We start from the raw sequence: 9,954 nt of genomic DNA, 5'->3' as shown, positions 1-9,954 counted from the left end.
CCCCAGTCGCCACGAAGTTGTCGCAAATCCCTTTCGGACGAAGAGACGCGACTGCTCTCTGCACACCAACCCCCTTTCCGCTGTATACAGGGTGTCCCAAGTGACGGGAATCGAACAGCTTTGTTAATGTCACGTTGGTTATATCCAAGAAATAACAGCGTTTTTTTTTTCTTTTTTTGTTTGGTGTGCAATCAGAGAAACAAAAACCTTATTGCACAATAATAACTGTTTCACTCATTCTGTTCGATCATCCTGTGTCATCTTTCGGGCCATCTTCGTGATTTCGCGTACAGGGAAATGTGCTTGATTCGTTCCGAGAACGATTTTTAGATTCTTTCAACCGATTCTGACATGGTGATGAAGAAGTCTTCAGTTTTTCTTTTATAAACTTGTACAGCGTTTTTCCTTTTCGAAATAACGAAAGTGTGATTTTTTTTTGATTTTCCATTTTGAAATCGACACCAAGCAAACAATTGTTAACGAGCATTGTCGCGCATTTCCTTTTTCTGAAACGAGCTGGATACTCGACCAGATTACACGATGAATCTGAGGTTCGAAGTGAAGTTGGTCTATTAAGATACGCACGTACATATGTACGTATATTAGAAGAAAACGCAATTATTTTTTTGGCCAATTTAGTATCACTTCATCCAAAGAAAATACTCGAATTTTTGTGAATATATTATAGAATATTGTGAGATTTGATCAACATTGTGATATAATATTATAATACATAATCTATAATGTATAATACTTTTATAATATTTACGTGTAATATACAATGTACGTTAAAGTCAATATACAATACACAATATCTTAGCAACAACGTACAATGTTAGCTACGAAGCTTAATTATAAAACAGTTTGATTCTCAGATCCTGGAACATCCTGTACATAGTATATACATGTTTCTCTCTCTCTCTCTCTCTCTCTCTCTCTGTATATATATATATATAGAGAGAGAGAGAGAGAGAGAGAGTATATATAGTATATATAAAGCTGACTCTCGAAGAAGAGCTCTCGAAAAGAATACCTCTCGAGGTATAAACGCTTCCTTTCGTCTTTCCTTATTTCAAGCGGCACCGTCGCCGTTCGAACACGGGGAAAAGGACTACGTGGATTTACTTCGATAACAGAGATACGCCGTGGAACTTACAATGGCGGGCCCCGTTCGCTCGGCAAGAAAGGGTTGAACAGGCATGGAAGAGAAGGGTGGCGGGGCTATGCTCGCTGGACCGAATCTGGGCAGACGCAGCTTCCTCCTCTAAGGAGAATAAGAATCTCCAGAGATGTTGCACTTCGAGTGCTTCTCTTCTTCTCTCCCTCCCTTCCTCCCTCTTTTTCTTTCTCTTCTCTCTTTTTAGATTTCAATTAAGCGACCCTGGAACGTTCTTTCTCAAGTGGGGGAGGAAAGAGTTGTCGCTGGATTTGTTTGTTAGAGTGATCATATTCCGGTTCGCGTTTGAGATAATTGACGATGTCTCAGAACTTGAAATTAAACGACTACTCTTTTTTTTCTCTTTTCTTTTTTTTTTTGATGAATGAATTTTAACGTTGCGTGTCGGAAATCAACGTGTAAAATTGTTCGTCGAACAAGCGTTGTTAAATTATTTTCCAAAACGAATTTCGTTTAGTACAGAGTTCAAATTGTAGCTTGGCCAAGAAACTTTAAATCCTCTGGCTTATGATCCTCGAGTTATACTTTTGGCGGCTATTATAATTTCGATTAAATGAGGGCAGTTTGTTTTCTCTCTCTCTCTCTCTCTCTCTCTCTCTCTGTCGTAACGAAGTTTACTTGAAACTTTTGTTTCCATTCTTCAAACCGAAGATGATTAAATAAAATTATACAAACTATTTTGTTATTATTAAATAGCTATTCAAGAAATCACAAGTCAAACGGTGCAATAATTTTTGTTATCAGAGACTGTCAAATTGAAATTAAAATATTTCTCACTACGTACCTTCCTATGGAATTTAAATTTGAAATTGAATTTAATTGTAATTAAAGCACCTTCGAATATATATTTGTTTCGTCTCTAAAATTATATAATAAACATTATTTTCTGTACTTTCTCCCCGTCAATATGTAATAATAATAGGTTTAATAACGAATAAAAATATTCCTAATTAAAATAATAAATTATTCGATAATCATTAGGTAATTTCCAGATATCCCATTATCTTTGAAAATATATTTTCACAACGAAAGTAAACAAAAATTCGACAAATACTGTAAAGATTTTCCTTCTACGTTAAAATAAAAAAATATTTCTGTCAACAAAACAAAACTACCGCAGACTAAAACATCTCGCCGACTCTTCTTCCCAAAGTGTGCAAAAAACGCGAACAGTTTTATACTTGAGGAAATCAAAAAATGTACAACGGAGAACAATCGCAGTGGCGAAGCTCGCAGCTCCGTAGGAAGGAAAGCCCCGTAGGCGGTTTTTGTTCTTTTTTCTTTCTCTTTCTTTTTTACGTTTCTCTTTTGTCTGTTTAATTACCGTTGCGTGGAACAACGAATCCCGCACGAATGCTACGTAGCATCCGCGAAATAAGAGGCTTTCGAGGGATAACAGGAAACAGGTTAAGTACTCTTTCTTTCCTTCCTCTGTCGGTGTGCCGTTGCCTAAAGTCGAACTGGCAGACGCCTGTTTCGAGCATTTTTTGATAAATAGGAGCTCGAGAAAAAATTCATGGGAGGGCCGTGTCGCTCGCCATAAACGAAGGAAATTGCGTTGCTCGCGACCAACAATACGGATGAAGAGTCTCCGTATTTCCTTCCTCTCTGTTTCGACAGAGTCTCTTTCTAACCGTAATTAAACCGAACGGTCGTATCTAAGTTTCAAATACAAACGAAACTTTTATCAGTATCATTTCTATTAAAAGTAAGCAATTGAAAAATTTATGTTCATGTGAAAGACACTGTAGAAGTTCGCGTCGGAGGTTTGTTGTATCGAATGTAACTCTAATTGAAATGATCGTATTTGCCTCGTTCGAACGATCAACCGCGTTTTCGTCGAAAGTCGAGTTGAAATTCGAATCAAGATACTCGTACTCGTCAAACTCGAGAGGACCAAAGATGAGATTGTTGGAAAATCGGGCGAAAGAATCGAATGATTCGAAGTTTTTACTTTGAACACGGCACGCCCAGTTAAGAAGCGGAAATATTTGAGGCACGTGTATTTGCTGTTCGCAGAATAGTTCCAATGAAAGATCACGTACGAGATGGATTTAGTTTCTGGAAGGAACGAGGTACGAAACGGAAAATTAATCGAGGGAGAAAGGGTGTTTTTCATTCTTCCTTTCACGCGAGAAATTCGCCCCGATGGCTGCACAAACGCGTTACGTGATCCAGAGCCCGGCTCTTTTCCCTCTATTATATAATGACGAGAGAGGAGAACACGAAAGGAAAGTTGAAGGGCTGACTGGATAACAGAGAAGTACCAAAGTGAAAAGTGTAATTCGACGCTTATTAGTTCGCGCAAACAGAATTAAATTACGCTCGATCATGGGGAGCGTTACTTTTATTTCCTGATCGGCCGTCAAACTTCCCTCCCTGCCCCCCCTCGAACGATGGAAAGCCCTAATCACGTTTGTCTCGGGGGGGAGATACCTATCTCCCGTGCTTTTCCTGCGTTGCCGGTAATTCTTCCAACCTCGTGAGAACGTCACGAAAAATTTTTACGAAAAGAAAAAGCACCAGACAATCTGTTATTTCTGCCTTCTTTCATTTTTCTCTCTTTTTCTTTCGTCGAGTCAATATTATTTTCTTCCCTTTGTTATTTTTTTTCTCTCTCACTCTTTCGAAAGAATAATGCGGAGAATATTGTTAAGTCAATACTGTCGAGTCGAGTAACAATTCCCTTTCTTCTCTTAAAATCGTTTGTAATGAACGATTTTAAGAAATTAAGAACAAGGTGTCCGCGATGACACTGAAATTTTTTCCGTTTTTTGATTTAGGCAATGTTCTATTAGAACACGTAGTTCATTGTTTAAAGAATCAGTTCAAAAAAGTACGATATTATCTGTTTATATAAATCGTAACTATCGCTAATCTTAATGAAATGTACAAAAGTAGTCGAAATTTTTAAAGTGCACAATTTTGAATGCTGACGCTACTTGTTACTGATTCCTCGCAATTAAAGAACAGTTTTTTAACACTGGAACTACCGACAAGTGAAGCACAAAATATTATAAATGAAAATTAAGGTACAAAAAGCAGAAAATCTTTCAAGTGAAGCACAAAATATTATAAATCAAAATTAAGGTACAAAATATTATAAATATTATAAATGAAAATTAATAAAAAATTAATTATATTATTTTATTAATAATAAAAATTAATATAATAAATTAATTATTATTAATAAATTATTTAATTATATTATTAAATTAATGTAATAAATTATTTCTTAAATAAATTAATTTATTAATAATAAATTAATATAAATCAAAATTAATAAAAAATTAATTATATTATTTTATTAATAATAAATCAAAATTAAGGTACAAAAAGCAGAAAATCTTTATGATACAATACAGAATACACAAGCTTTTATTTATCATTCAAATTCTTAAAAACACACTGTTTTCTATCCATAAAATATCTAAATAAAAATTATCAATTGTTAAACAGTGTGAAATTTCTTCAACCAACGTCAAGCACGCCTTCCAAAAAATTTTAAATCTCCATTCAATCACTGGGACTACAATTGAAATTCGTGCCGTACAAGTTTTCTGTGTCTTCACTGCTGGCAGACTGATTCCTATGCTACCAAATTCGAACGAATTTTCCACAATCTTCCATCTCGATGTTCTGGTTTTAAAGAAGTTGTCCTTCAATTCTAAATTGCGAGTCCAACGATTTTTTTTTCTCTCTTTTTTTTTTAACAATCCTAACAAGTCGCGCACGACGGCGGGAAAAAAAAACATTGTATGCCGGTCGATGCGGGCATTCCATTTGGCTTGCGTCCATAAAATTTCCTGGTCGGTTACTTGGAAACTCGTTTTCGAGAAAGCATATGCCGGGATTCGAGTAAATGATGTGGACGACTTTATCCGATCAGCGAAAAAGTCCTTGGCCTGTTTCCTGTTTTCATTGAAATCCTTTTAACCTCGGATGAGATGACGGACTTAAGTACCCTAACGCCGCACGTACGCAACCGTAAAGAATTGTGTTTTCCCTCGCTGCGAGAATCTACTCGAACTTTTTCAGCTTCGTGAAAAATGACCTTCGCGTGTGACTATTCGCCGCGACGACGTTCATCTTCGAAACACGATGCAAAGTCATCAAGACGAGCTGAGTTCGCAGTGGAAATTACGGTTCTTTCTCTTCTTCGGGAAGAAACGGCGAATTTCACTCGCGTGGAATTTGAAAATTTTTTTAATTCAATAAAGACTGACGAATTTTTTTACGAAACGTGTCACGATGTAACTCGAGTGCTTGAAAATATTGAAAAAAAAAAAATTGTGAAGCAAGAAGTTAGGCACTTTTAATAATAATTAGTAATTTATTACGATTTTTCAAGCGCCTTTGGCAACATCGAAATTATAAAGATTCAATTCGGGTAGTTTACCATCTTGGGAAAAAATCGAGAGAACGAAATTTTAACGAGAATTTTAACGAAAGTAAAATTTCGAAGATTCATCTCGAATTTGTTTCGCATCCTCGTCGTTTTTCTATCAGAATCGGTCGACTTTCTCGATCTCGTTCGAATGGAAACCGCACGGAAGTTGCAGAAAAGCAGCAAAAAATCGCCAAGGAAATTTCGTACCTCGACGATTGTTATTTACCCGTGTCGATAAAAAATTTCTCACAATTCTCAACGAAACTTCCGTTCCGTCGTCGCGGCGTTTTATTAAATTTTAAACCGGATGGTAGAAAAAGCACGGATCGCTTGTTTATTAAAATAAACGCTTCCTCTCCCCTTTCAACCATCCCCCCCCCCCCGCCCCCATCGCGGCGCAGTCTATTACGTATGAAAATTAAGTATAATTGCTCTTCGAGAATCTTGTTCCGCGAAGTTCAGCGCCAAGTTTAATTCGTGCCCATCGAGCTGAAAATTCTCGTAAGTTCACTGAAGGGGAAAAAAATTACGTCCTGCCTCCGCTTTTTATGGAATATCTCGACCGGGTGAATGTAATATCGCAATTGTCGTGACTGAAATACTTCTTTGAAGGCTCCCTTTGCCTTTCAACTATTTAGCGAGGAATTTCCTCGCGAGACGCTTCCGTTGCATAAAGAAAATCAACTAATTAATCGACGGGGCAAAAGGGAGACCTCGTTCCGTCTCGCGTTTTTTCTCACGTGCTGGAATCCATGGTGCTCGTTTATCTCGCATTTCTCAATTGAAATTTCAGGATTCGTATTCTTAAGCGTGTTCCGATGCACCTCGATGTATCACTCCACTTCACCGTCGAAACGTTATTTTCAATATTCAGCGTTTATTTAATTATTCGATTTATCCAGATGTTGTATGTATTGCTTTTCTTCGAAGTACCAGAAAATTTAAATCGTAGAAAAAAAGAGAAAATAATACCTGCTCTCTCCAACCGCGTCGAATTTTAAAAACGTTCGATGCGAAGGCAGAGGAAATTCCGCGACGAGAACGTTTATCTCTCTCTCTTTCTCCTCTCCCCCGCCACTCCACGAAATTTCCACGGGCGGAATAAAACGTACAAAGTGAATTTCAAAAGAATTCGTGGATCGATTCGGGAGACCTTGAATTCCGAGCGACGAAAGGAAATGGAACAATCAACGGGAACGGCGAGTCCGAACGAAATAACAACAACGGGGGTAGGAGGGGGGAAAGGCAGAGGGGGATGAAGCAGCGAGAGCAACGCGAATGAAACGAAAGTAATTCTTCGGGCTGTTCGTCAGCTCGTATTGAGCGGAGTGTTGAAGCGACCCTATCGAATGAAATACGTACATAAAACGAGGACGACACGACAGGAGGTGGAAAGGTCGAGGAAAAGAAAAATACGGTTCCGCGGCGTAGTGAATCCAGCGCACGTACCGTCCACGGAATCAAGCACAAAAGGGGATTGTGGCGATTTCGACGCGAGCACCAAGATGAAAATAAGTAAATTCGAGAGAACAAGGTCGTTTCAACGTCGTTGATTTTCCATTTACGAGAACTTGCGGAAATTCATTTATGACTCGCGAGTCATCGTGAAAGTTGCCAATGAAATGTTCTCATAAAAATTATATATACGTGTCAATTTCAAAGCTCTGCGTGTTGCAATTAGTGGAACGTAATTGTCACGATCGAACTATGGTTTTTTTATGCGTTTACAGAGAGTTTGATGATGCAAAGGTATGCTCGTAGAAGTGAGGAAACGTATGAATTTTACAATATTTATTTTAACAAATGAAACAATCCTGTCTGATTCTATACTCGCGGGAATACAAATTTGGAAATGGCGGTTGTCTTGAAAATTGATCGACTCGATTTAATCATTCGTCACGAACGACGAACCCCCCTGAAGAATTTTCACGAGACGGTCGGTGGAATTTTCGAGAAACGAAACGTCAAGGGAGGAGAAAGGCATTATCGAGCGGAATATCAGCGAAGTTTGTAGAAACTCTTTAGAAGAATTTCGCGGAACGATATTTCTCCGGTTGGTTGGATTGCTAAAGGCACAATATACATTTCTGCGTGCAGAAACGTGGAGAAAGAAAGGGAGTATTACGGCAAGTAAGAGCGAAGAATGATGGAAAGAACGGGAGAAAGAACGGCATTATAATCTGCGAAACGGGAGTCTCGTCAAATGGAAAATACGAGAGCTGATGATTGGCGCTCGAGTAATGCTTAGCACAATGGTTCCGACTATCGTCAAGAACGAACTGAATGCGATTACCAGTTGACGTGTAGACCAATACGTAGCGCAAAACTATGAGACACATGTATAAAATTCAACTAGTACGTGTGAAACGTTAATAATTGTAGACTTAGTTGAGTAGAATTTGGAATATTTATAGAATCTCTGGTTTCCTTCGCAAATTGTTATTTACAACCTGGCATTCGAGCTTAAAAAATTAAATTCAAGCTTGATTGTACGACTTCCAGTCGAAGCGGCAAATATGATTTGAGCCAGCAACAAATCGTGTGAAATATCGAACCTTTCTAAAATAATCAAAAGTAGAAAAGTTCGACTGTGGGAATAATTACGACAATTCTAATTCCAATAAAACAATCAACGAAGAAACTGGGAAAAAAATTGATTGAAACGTCATCTCAATAAGCTGCCAACTAATTGATCGGAATCGTCTCAACACCAAGGCCGTGTGAAATCAATTTTGCGCACGTAAACGTTAAGAGAAAATTCCAGCCGCGGAATAAAGAATTCGAAACGAGAAATTGTGAATCCATCGGACAAAGGCGAATTAATAAGTATACGAGGCACGAGAGGCAACGTTTCCGCGTAGTATCAATAAGTTCCTGACAAAGCATTCAACGAATCGCGAGTAATACCGCAAAGCCGACTCGAACGTGACAGAGAGAGAGAGAGAGAGAGAGAGAAAGAGAGAGTCCGAGTGGAAACGCGGACGAAGATACGTGGCGAATCTCAAATAAGAAGGGAGAAGAACGATCGAGAAAGTGGAAGAAACGGAGGGAGGATTTGTAGATCCGTCTACGAGAGAAGGAAATACAAGTCTAACCTCTTTTGACCAGCCAACAAGTTCTGACCGAGGCTTGCAACCGTTGCTGCCACTATTGATTCCCCTTTATTCCCCTTTTCTCGTTCTCGAGGAAGAATTGAATCTTCAATTCTCGCGATCCTGCCCAAGGTCTTTCTTCCCTCTCACCACCTACCTCCCCCCTCCCCTTTCTCTGTCCGCATTGACCGTGTTCGATTTCTCTTTTTCGACTGTTCGCAATTTTGACACACGATCACGTGGCGAAGAATAATCGTTCTCAGACGTTCTCTTTGATTCCAGCTTGACAGGAGTGTATCGGGTCTGACCTTTGAAATTTTATTACGGGTGATACGATGACGGGTGAAATTAGGATTGATCCGCGAGGGGGTTAGGAATTAAGAGATTTAAGAACCGAAAGGTTGGAAAATTTTGTGGAGATATCAAAATTGGGACACTAATTTATGGATCTAGAAGTTCGAAGGTTCGAAGATTGAAAAATTAAACAATTCAGAGATTCAAAGATCAAAAATTACGAAATTCAGAGTTACAAAGATCCAAAAAGTCCAGAGATCTGAATACTCGGCAATTAAAAATTCAAAGATTGACGAAAAAATTTAAAAATTCGAAGGTCTGTTAATTTCGAGCCTCGCTGGATCTGTTAATTCAGAAATCCTAAAATCGAAAGATTCAACTAAAAAATTATCACTATCATCACCATCAAGTGAAAAATTACACTATCCAACGCTAAAAGTATAATATCATTGTCAAAAGAGGAGTTAATCATCGCTACATCATAAAAAAAAAAAGAAGAAGAAGAATTTAAAACAACACACAATCGGACAATACTCTGAATTGATATCGATCGACAAATTGAAAGATTCACCAGAGTTGGCAATGCTTTTTACCTAAAAAAATTATCACTATCATCATCATCAAGTGAAAAATTACACTATCCAACGCTAAAAGTATAATATCATTGTCAAATAGGAGTTAATCATCGCTACATCATAAAAAAAAAAAAGAAGAAGAAGAATTTAAAACAACACACAATCGGACAATACTCTGAATTGATATCGATCGACAAATTGAAAGATTCACCAGAGTTGGCGATGCTTTTTACCACAACCAAAGTCAGCATTTAACTAGCGAGCTGGCAAAAAAAAAAAAAAAAAAAAAGAGGCGAGCTTCCCTCTTGAAATCCAGTCTAGGGAACAAGCTGCTCTCTCTTGTGGCCCACTCATGCGCTACCTTGGAATCGCGTATCAGAAACAATCCTCTCGTCGAGTGTACAAAGCACCAAAACAACTATTCCA

General features: G+C 38.1%; 1 protein-coding gene across 1 annotated transcript in view; it reads right to left on the bottom strand.

Annotated features, from left to right (window-relative positions):
* The window catches only part of LOC122535449 (zinc finger protein 541-like), a gene marked incomplete at its 3' end in the record, with an annotated part of 141,341 nt that overhangs the window by 5,720 nt on the left and 125,667 nt on the right, over positions 1-9,954 (bottom strand). The gene's annotated exons all lie outside the window — the stretch shown is intronic.

Source organism: Frieseomelitta varia, unplaced genomic scaffold (assembly GCF_011392965.1).
Source record: "Frieseomelitta varia isolate USP_RPSP 00005682 unplaced genomic scaffold, Fvar_1.2 scaffold_725, whole genome shotgun sequence".
NCBI lineage: Eukaryota > Metazoa > Arthropoda > Insecta > Hymenoptera > Apidae > Frieseomelitta > Frieseomelitta varia.
This window is presented reverse-complemented; position numbering and strand designations above follow the sequence as displayed.